Source organism: Mandrillus leucophaeus, unplaced genomic scaffold (assembly GCF_000951045.1).
Source record: "Mandrillus leucophaeus isolate KB7577 unplaced genomic scaffold, Mleu.le_1.0 Scaffold211, whole genome shotgun sequence".
NCBI lineage: Eukaryota > Metazoa > Chordata > Mammalia > Primates > Cercopithecidae > Mandrillus > Mandrillus leucophaeus.
The window spans coordinates 58349-69098 of record NW_012102155.1 but is presented as its reverse complement, the minus strand read 5'-3'; positions in this window follow the sequence as shown (position 1 = coordinate 69098).

Genomic DNA, 10750 nt, shown 5'->3' with positions numbered 1-10750 from the left:
TTCTGAGGGTTATTTCTCACTAATTATAAGGTTGACTGACTGAGATGGTTGTCTTTGGTGAATAAGTGAAAATTCTATCCACTAGTCATATTAAATCGGACTGATTAAGACATATAATTTAACCACTCTCAAACTTCTTCCATTAATTTTAAAGTCCTGTTGTCTTATCTAGCACATGAAATTGCAGAATTTTTAAAAAATTGATTCTTTGAATGATGACTCAAAGTATGATTCTGATAAAAATTTCTCTAATCATTCAACATTATTGAAATGAAGTTGATTTAATTGAACTTGTAATAGAGATTGCATTTTCTAATCATACCTCATCTGTAGATGCTTATTATTAAAAGAAAGCCATATACAATTTCAAGCACCCTTAATTAAAATAATATATATAATCTTAGATGCCTTTCTCCCCTAGTGATTATTCTGAAGTGGCTCTCGTCTTTCCATCATTTCTCATGCATAGGAAATATTTTCTTTTTAGCACTGAGGAAAGATAAATTTGAAATAATTCATTAACAGCTACACCAGTAATCATTTGAACAATATCTTGGTATTTTGGAGGTAAATGCTAAAATTCAACATCTGGATGGAATTATATGAAGGTTCATAGAATTCATAGCAACATCAAGAATAATTCTGGGCTATATTTATTCTTGAACAACAAAATAACAAAATCATGGGATAATTTTCCCTGATCAACTACATGTAGATTAAATCTGTTTTTAGAGAGAGTACAACTATACAAAGTGTGCAATAAATAACATACTTCAAAAGAATGGTGAGGGTACAAAAGAATGCATATGAATATATTTCACAGTTTTTCATATACATGTATATGTGTAAATTTATATGTACGTATGTCTTTCTATGTAGATATATACATATACATATATAAACATACCTCAAAATGCAGACATATATATTCTTCCATACCCTCACTGTACATTTATAGTGTCTATATGTGTATATGCTCCTACATATGTGTGTGTATATATATCTGAATACATATTTACACATATATAAATATTTATATATAATAGAAACTACTTACTCATCCTGTAGAAATAGTTACAGAGAACAAAACAGTTCCTAGAACTTGTAGAAACTTCATTATTTTAGAAATAAGCAGATTAAATACCACTATTAACTCATAATCATTAATGTTTATCTGGCCTTTTTTTGCTTTTAATAATCCATTCTTCAAAATGATTATGTAAATCAATTATCTTAATCGTTTCCCCTAACTTTTAGCTACTTCACAATAAAAATTTTCAGAGGGAGATGTCTCAACCGCCTGACATGTAGCCTACAGGTGTATACCATACCTTCATACTTTCCTACTTTCCTGTTGTTTCCACGTAAGCAAACAGCAGATGGTATCATTTCAAAAACAGACCTTCTGTTTCTTTCCTAGATTCCTTTTCTTCCTGATTTACCAGTGATTTCTCTGTTATCTATCTCTCTCTAAGCCTTTAATATCTCTTCCTGCTAATTCTTTTCTATGACTACTGGAACATGTTCGGGTATCTTCCATCTTAAAAAAATACAAGAAAACCAGCCAAAAATTATTTTGTCTTTTTCCTATTTTCTGTGGGCCCATTTTCTTGAAAGAGCTCTTGAATGCAGTCTTGGTTTCCTCGCATCACACTTAGACCTGTACTCACTGCATCAAACTTCCAACCTCACTATGGACATCATTTTTGTCAGGATCACCGTTGACTGCTTTCCTGAACCCAGTGGCCCTTTACAGAGCCTTTGGCACAATATACCTTCTTGAAACAGGCTGTTTGCTGCATGTTCTCACTCATAGGTTGGAACTGAACAATGAGAACATCACACACCAGGGCCTGTTGTGGGGTGCGGGGAGCAGGGTGGCATAGCATTAGGAGATATACCTAATGTAAATGACGAGTTAATGGGTGCAGCACAGCAACATGGCACATGTATACATATGTAACAAACCTGCATGTTGTGCACATGTACCCTAGAACATAAAGTATAATAAAAAATAAAAATAAAAAAAGAAACAGGATGTTTGGGGGTTTTGTGGATGCCAGATCTTTACTTCTACTTCTTAGCTGCTCTTCTTCAGTTTCATTTGCTGAGGTTTGTCAAATGCTGATATTTCTCCAGACAATTTCACTAGGTACTTCCATCAACTGCCATAGTTTCAAATATCATATACAAAGAGGATGATTGTCAAGTCTATTATTTCCAGCGTAATACACTTTCTTTAGTTTCATATAAGCCTACGCAACTGGTGGACATGTCCACTGGGGGCTGAGGGCTTCACAGACGCTATCAATGGAATGAGTCAAGAATTAAACTATTTTATACTTTGTAAGCAAAGTATACTTTTTAAACAAAGATCTCCATTTGCTACGTGTCTCTGTTCACCTAACTAGGGTACTTTGTAATGGCCTCACCTTCCGCTTTGGAGTATTCTGGAAATATCATTTATGAATATGTTTTTCTGTATGTAAAGCGTATAAAATAGGAAGTGTGAGGTGAGTCCAGTTACACACACACAGCATGATATGTTTACCTGTGGAAACCATTTAAACTGAAGGCAGAATAATCGCTAGCCAAAAATACTCCAAATTTGAATTATTTTGGAGGGCAATGTAATTCTGAGGAAAATATTTGTGGCATTCACCATTTTAAAGGGTTCCAGGATATAGAAAACTGAGGTAAGATGGCCCCTCTAAAACTGGTGGAGATCTTGATATCTTGATAGAAATCCTCTTGAATGAAGAGTGTCACCCCAAGAACCGAACTCTCAATAGCATACTCGATTAATATATAAAAGCTCCAGGTAAGCTGTTGGAAAGTACAGCATCTTCTACCTTGAAGAAAATGCCTATTATCAGGTTTAGGGGAGGCACTGTACATGAGTAGTTTTCTATTGATATCTGTTCATATCAGTGATATCTGCACTTGTTCTGTCACTGCAGTCATATATTTCCTCTCTTCCATTTTTTTTTTCTTTTTTTATTCTCTGGGTATAAAAGGTAGGAGAAAGTTGAAAGAATAGTAAAGCTGTTTTAAAGAGCCATAAACTCACTGTCTCTTTTTATTTTTGTTTCTGGACCTAAATGGCTTTAGCGGGGAAAACGCATCCCGCTAAAGAACTGTAAGAAATAATGATGAGAAATTTTAGTCAGAGTTTTTAATTAAAACACACCAAATTGCTTTTCTTTATTTTTTTTTTCATCCTAGTTCATGTTACCAGTCAGAAATAATATCTGACTCTACTTTGTCCATCATACTGACAACCGGGCAGTTTGGTCTGTTTATTTTTATATTCCCAGAACATTGGATGCAATAAAAATAAATCAAATAACTTAATATTTCTTGAATCTGACTGCTTCTTTTAGTTTCTTCTGCCACTACTCGAATCTGGGCCACTAATATTATTCATCTGGATCATAGCATCTACTTTTGAACTGGCCTCCCTGGACTCATTCTTACCACTCTCTAATCCATTCTTCAAATGGCAGTAGAATGACCTTTTCAAAATGCAAATCTAATAATAGGCCCTCATTGCTCACAACTTTTCAGGAACTTTCCTTTGTTCTTAAGATCACGTCTAGACTTATGAACATGTCTTTATATGGTTTCTCACTTTTCTAGCATTATTTCTTGAATCCAGTTTTATATTTATGTCTTGAAGTTTGTGTTCTAGTCATGTGAACTTCCTTCAGTTTCTTTTTTGTGGTTGTTTGAGATGGATCCTTGCTCTGTGGCCCACACTGGAGTGCAGTGGCGCGATCTCGGCTCACTGCAAGCTCTGCCTCCCGGGTTCACGCCATTCTCCTGCCTCAGTCTCCCAAATACGTGAGACTACAGGCACCCGCCACCACGCCCGACATTTTTTTTGTATTTTTAGTAGAGATAGGGTTTCATCGTGTTAGCCAGGATGGTCTCAATCTCCTGACTTTGTGATCCACCTGCCTCAGCCTCCCAAAGTGTGGGATTACAGGCGTGAGCCACCACACCCTGCCCTTCTTTCAGTTTTTTAATGAGTCAACTCTTTCTCACCTCTGGAATTTACCCACAGCATTGTCTTTGACTGAAATGTTTTTTGCTTGTTTGTTTGTTTGTTTCCCCCATGTCTTCAGTTCAGTGAATCATTTCGTAGCCCTGTTTGACACCACTGTTTTCCAGGAGGTTTTTCCTGAACTTGGAATATGCACTTGTGCCATAGTCTCCCTTTGGCCAACAGTTTTTTTTTTTCCCCCTATCAGAGCTTCTATCATATTAATTATAACTTCATACTTAGCTTACGTCTTAGAAACTTAGTTCTAAGGCTCATCTGGGCAGGGTCAAGATTTACCCTTTACACTGTATATTTTCTGAACTTTAGTATTTCAGGGAAGACTACAACTAGAAATAACTTAATAATAATTGAATAAATAATTCACTAAATTCCCATAATATCTCTATAAAAGAATTTCTCCCTAGTGTACATATATATAAAGAAATTGAGATTCAGGGAAGTCAAGAAAATTGCCAAAGTTTGATGTTCCTATATTTAGCTTCATTATCTATGCAATATGGATGAGAAGTCTTGAAATAGATGACGAAATTTGGATGAGAAACGTAACTGTCTAGTGCAAGCATTGTAAAGCTAAAGCCCCCATGTGAATCTAGCCCACTCCTTCTTTTTGTATGGCCCATGCATTAAGAATAGTTTTTACATTTCTAAACGGTTGAAAAAATCAAAAAGAACAATGTTTCATGACATGTGAAGATTATATGAAATCTAAATTTCACTGTTCATGAATAAAGTCTTATTGGAATACAGCTATGTCCATTCACTGTCATATTGTCTGATTGCTTTTGTGCCAGGGGAGCTGAGTAGTTGCAACAGACAGCACATGACCCACAAAGCCAAAATATTTACTATCTTGCCCTGGTCCAGAACAACATCTGCACATGTTTAATAAACTATGCTTATGATTTACACGATTATTTTTAATACTAAAAATTATCATAATGACTTCTTAATCTAAGTGACATATAGCTCAACTACCAGCAAAATTTCTAGCCAATAAAAAAACTATAATGTCAAACTTCTTCATTTTTATTCTAAGTAATTCATTATATGCATATAGTCAAGTAGTTAAATGTTTCTGTCTTCAGCAAGACATACCACTTAGAATACAAATACAGAGGATTGCATATGATCATTATGATGAGTGCCCTGGATAAAAGTAGCTAAATACTGAAGAGTTAACTTGAGTGTGCAAGATCTATGAAGATGATTAGACAAGACTCAGACCAGTGTTGGAGCCCTCTCTTGATGGTGAGCAGTCTCTCAAACACAGATGTTTTCTAGTCCAGGAGCTTGAGTTAATTACCCTCTTCTGTAAAGTATCAATGTGTTCTAGAATTTAGGTTGGTCAACAATCATAATTTGTAAATGTTTAGTTATTAGGATTCTGGGAGACAACATGAGTATATGGGACAATGATCCTTTGGTAAATACAGTAGTTCCTGCTAACCTGCAGTTTTATTTTCTACAGTAGCTGTTACTTATGGCTAACTGTTGTACAAAAATAGGTGAGAACAGTACAATATGATATTTTGAGAGAAACAGAGAGATCACATTCATGCAACTTTTTATTACAGTATGTTTTTAGAATTGCTCTATTTAATTATTAATTGTTGTTGCTAATCTCTTATTGTGCCAAATTTACAAATTGACCTTTATCATAACTAAGTATGCATAAAAAAACATTATATTTAGAGTTTGGTACTATCTATGGTTTTTGGCATTCACTAGGGGTCATGGAAAGTATTCCCCATCAATAAGGAGGGACTAATGTATGAATTCACAGATTTTGGGCATACTTATAAGACAGACATGATTTGAGTGGGCAAATAAAGCCCTTGACAACAAGAGACTCTATATCTCCCACTTTATGTAGTGTATCTCTTCCCATTCACTCACTGCTTCTTCTTCATGCTGCTTCATGGTGTATTTTGTCATTCATATAGTTCCCTGATCTCATCATTCTTTCTGTTTGGAGTCCAAATTTGAAGTCCAAATGTTATTTAAAATACAAGGTTATTATTTGATTAAGCTGAAAATGCCATGTTACTTCCTTCGCCAAGGAATGTCCTTTCTTAGAGACATTGTCCTAAAACATTTCCTTCATCAATGTTTTAGTTTGCTGATTGGCCTTGTTTTGAGCTTAATGTTGAGCCCATTCACAAGGTGCACAGTTAGATAAAGGAATGAGATGATCTGGGTCTGGGTCAAGCTAACTCCTACTCTAACTTGAGGTTGACCATTAACTAGCTGCATGACTGGACAAGTCAGTCGGGCCAGTTTTTTTATATCTGAGTTTCAGAGTCCTCCTCTATAAAAGTGGCAATAATATTTAACTCACAAAATGGTTGTGAGCATTCAAATAATATAGTATAAAAAATACCTATAAAATATAACATATAAAATAATCTGTAGCTCACAGAAGGCACCCAAGCAGTATTAGTTTTTTCTTTCTTTCTTTCTTCTCTTTCTTCTCACCTCCAACTTCCTTAGGGTGAGAAAAGCAACAATATACATTCAGGAAAAGACTTGTTTATTAGGTAATTGGAACACTTGTAAAAGGAGCTCTGTCTAAAAGATCCCTTTAGCATATACCATACTAAAGTCTAATTTCTTGTATCTAAATTAGGGATTTAATACTTTGATTTAAGAAATTCCAACTAGTCATATATTGCAACAGAAAGCATGCAAGATGGGTTTTAGGAGAAGACCTGGTCTTGAATTTGAGCTCTGCTGTTTATTTCCTATGTCATTTTTAATCTATGGACCTCATTTTCCTCTTTTGTGAAATGAAGCCAAAATGAACCCTACAGGCTGGAAGGTTGATGTGAGGTCCTCTTATTATTCCATTGCCTTTCTTCTTTCCAGCATCTCTCCCACTCCCCCTCTCTCCAGCAATGCCACAGTTCTCCACTACTGTGGTTCCTGAACAAGTGTCTCTGAAAGTGTTGTGCTCTCCATCTGGGATGTCTTTCCATGCAAGACTCTGATTAATTTTTCATATGTAGGAGCAAATATTCTCCATGTGAATGATGGTTTTAGCACTTTCTGAGGTAGAATTGCTCATCCTTTCTTTGTTAGCATAGTAATGTGTGTACGATGCTTTCACATGTTTCATCATAGTTACATGAACTTTTAGTTCCTCAGAGGCCCTGGACTTCAAGGACAGATTCTAGGGCTTACTCAGCTTTGACACCTTGACACCGAGTGAAGCATTAGCACAGAAACAGCTGTGCGAAGAAGACACGGGGAAATATGAACATGCTTGAGAATCTTTAAAGTCACCAAAATTCCAATTTTAAAGATTTGGAGAAACAAAGGTATAGATCAATAAAGAGCATGTGTTTGTATGTGGAAAGATTCTGTATTGAGAGTCGGTGGGTAGTGAGGACATACCCAGGATTTAGATGAATAAAAGAGGCAGGACCAAGTAAAGGAATTCAGAGGGTAAAGAGAAAACGAAACAAAACAAAAGTTTCCTTAGCTCCCTGCTTCATATTTTTATTGTGTTGGCAAAAGACTATCTGTCAAAAAATTTATTTCATATCTATTTTTCTGTCATAAAGATAAGTAAAGTGGTGCTAAGGAAAGGGGTTTATACAGAAGTATTATATGTATGGCCTTGAAGTAGCTGTTACTGAAACTCATAAAATAGGAATAAACTTTACAGATTATATCTTCCAGGGCATTTCACATGTTTGTACTGAATGACAAAGGAAAAAGGAAGCCTCTTTTCCACAGTGAACAGCCCCAGTTTCTACTAATAATAGCTAATATTGATGGAGTATTTAGTTAGTGTATTGCAAGCACAGTACTAAGGATTTTTCATATGTTAGCTATTTTCATACTCAAATTGTATTTCATAACAGACCAGAAGAATTTCAGAGAGGCTTAGGGAGAAGACATCTGGAAAAAGACGAAAGAAAGTTTTTCCTCACAGTCACTAGTCACCAAAATTGTCTTTTCTTAGGCCTAGAATCCATACCCATTTACTTTGATTTTTCAGTTACAACAGGATCATAATCTCATTAAGGGATGGACCTGAACTTCCGAAGGAAACTCAGGAGTCAATTAAGTGTTTAACTACACTTCTGTCATAATAGTCACTATGAATGAATGCATTTTAAGAAGACTGACATAAAAATAAAATGTACTCATCACGTCAAAGAGATGAAAAAAGAAAACGAATGCAGGTTAATTTAGTTAGCTCACAGTTAACAACTTAGGTTAAGTTTTGTTTCTTGTGTTTTTTCTTAATTTTTTATTTTATTTAATTTTTAATTTTTTGAGATGGAGTCTCACTCTGTCACTCAGACTGGAATGCAGTGGCACAATCTCAGCTAACTGCAACCTCTGTCTCCCAGGTTCAAGCGATTCTCATGCCTCAGCCTCCCGAATAGCTGGGATTACAGGTGCCAGCCACCACACCTGACTAATTTTTGTATTTTTAGTAGAGATGGGGTTTCACCATGCTGGTCAGGCTGGTCTCGAACTCCTGACCTCAAGTGATCCACTTGCTTTGGCCTCCCAAAGTGCTGGGATTACAGGCATGAGCCACTGTGCCCAGCCAACTTAGGTTAAGTTTTAAGAAAAGGAAGGTACTTAACGAAAACATTAATGTATTGGGGACTGTCAGTACATGTATTGGGGACTGTCCAGTCTCTCCTCAGACTAGTAAAAAATGTCAAATTTGTCAGACTTATAGTACCTTGGGGAATCCCTAGCCAGTTTGATAGACTTCCTGAAGTATTTTATAACTACTCTGCTTGTACCCAAGGTTTAATGATTCACTTGCAACACAAATTTGTCTCTACTTAAAAAGGAAAAATCTGTTTACAAGCTGGGAAAATCAAGAATGCCTGATATTTAGAGTTATTTATGAGAGAAATTCTGTAAGTACTAGTGTGTTTTAATTGTTATTCTAACCCTGGATTAGATCTCCAATGGAATGTTTTTCTAAGCTTTCAGAGGATGTGTCAATGATGAGACTACATTCAATTAAAGCAAGCCATACAGCAGGTAAAACACAGTAAGCAAATTACATAGGATATTTTGTAGCACATTGGTGGAACTGTCATCCTTATCTAGTTATGAGAAACATCTCTCTCTACTCTTCTTCTTTTCTTTTTTTCTTTTCTTCATGTGTGTTTCTTTTCCAATTTAAATACATGATCTAAGGATCTACTCTTTTGACCTGTACCATTATTTTCTTCCAAATATTTTTTTGCTGACAATTTAATATACTAATATATGTTTCCCAAGTAGAGGAGATTCTTTTTTTTTTTTTTTTTTTTTTGAGACGGAGTCTCGCTCTGTCGCCCAGGCTGGAGTGCAGTGGCCGGATCTCAGCTCACTGCAAGCTCCGCCTCCCGGGTTCCCGCCATTCTCCTGCCTCAGCCTCCCGAGTAGCTGGGACTACAGGCGCCGCCACCTCGCCCGGCTAGATTTTTGTATTTTTTAGTAGAGACGGGGTTTCACCGTGTTAGCCAGGATGGTCTCGATCTCCTGACCTCGTGATCCGCCCGTCTCGGCCTCCCAAAGTGCTGGGATTACAGGCGTGAGCCACCGCGCCCGGCCAAGTAGAGGAGATTCTTAGAGTATATGAAATAGACAGAAATGAAGATGTTCCTTTTCCTTATTTAGATCCATTGGAAGAAAAGTTTTATCCTTAGCAGCAGTTGAATTCTAAAGTTAGGGACATTTTGAATAACTTATATCAGGATCTGGTATGGGATGAAAAACAAATTATGTTTTGTGTCTTACAATGGACTATAACTGAGAAGAAAACGTTGACTTTATTGGACATTTTTAATATAGTGCCATTTTTCTTTTTTATTTAGTATACTTTGTTATTCGGTAACTTTGTAGGCAGTGATTCTGTCTTTTTAGGTTTTTTTCTGTCTTCTGTAAAGCCTAGTAAGTCTCCCACAGTAAGTTCTCTTTTAAGATGTTTTGATTAAATGACTTGGTAAGAGAAGTAAAATTAAAATTTTTAGGAGAACTTACTTTTGAAGGAGAACCTGCTAGTAACATTAACTTTATATTTCAGATTCACCAGAGAACATTCCTTTTATAAATATACAGACAGACTTTCAGTTTTGAATAAAAGCATTCTTAGTGCTTTGTGACTTGCAGAGAGAGAACAACAAATCTTTGGCTCCAGACCTCTATAAACTATTAGAACAAAATTACAAGATTAACTTTGTATTCCTTTTTGAGTGCCATTTTATAAAGCCATGTGTTATCTTGTTAAATGTTAGAAATAGCACATTTGACATATTCATAATTTATTTTCTCAAGGAAAAAAACAGAGGAAAATGTAAATAACTATTGGAGTCTGAAGAGTCTGATAAATTTTGCTGAAAATATTAGCTCTTATGGGAGCTAAAGTTCATTATTCAGGAAATTAAAATTTGGATAAATTAGTGTGGTTTTCATCCAGTTTCTAAAAACAGAGGCACATAATACAATTGATAAATATGCAATTCACAACAAAAAGACAGAAAAATTGAATGCAGTGTTAATATTACCTAAATGGAGAAGGTAATTCAATTACAATAATGCCATCATGTTGAATACATGTTTTGAAATATGAAAGACAAATGGAGATATTACTTACTATAAAAATTGGTCTTTGGAAGTCATTTTTTTTTCTTTTTTACAAACAAGCACAGTCATGATATTAAT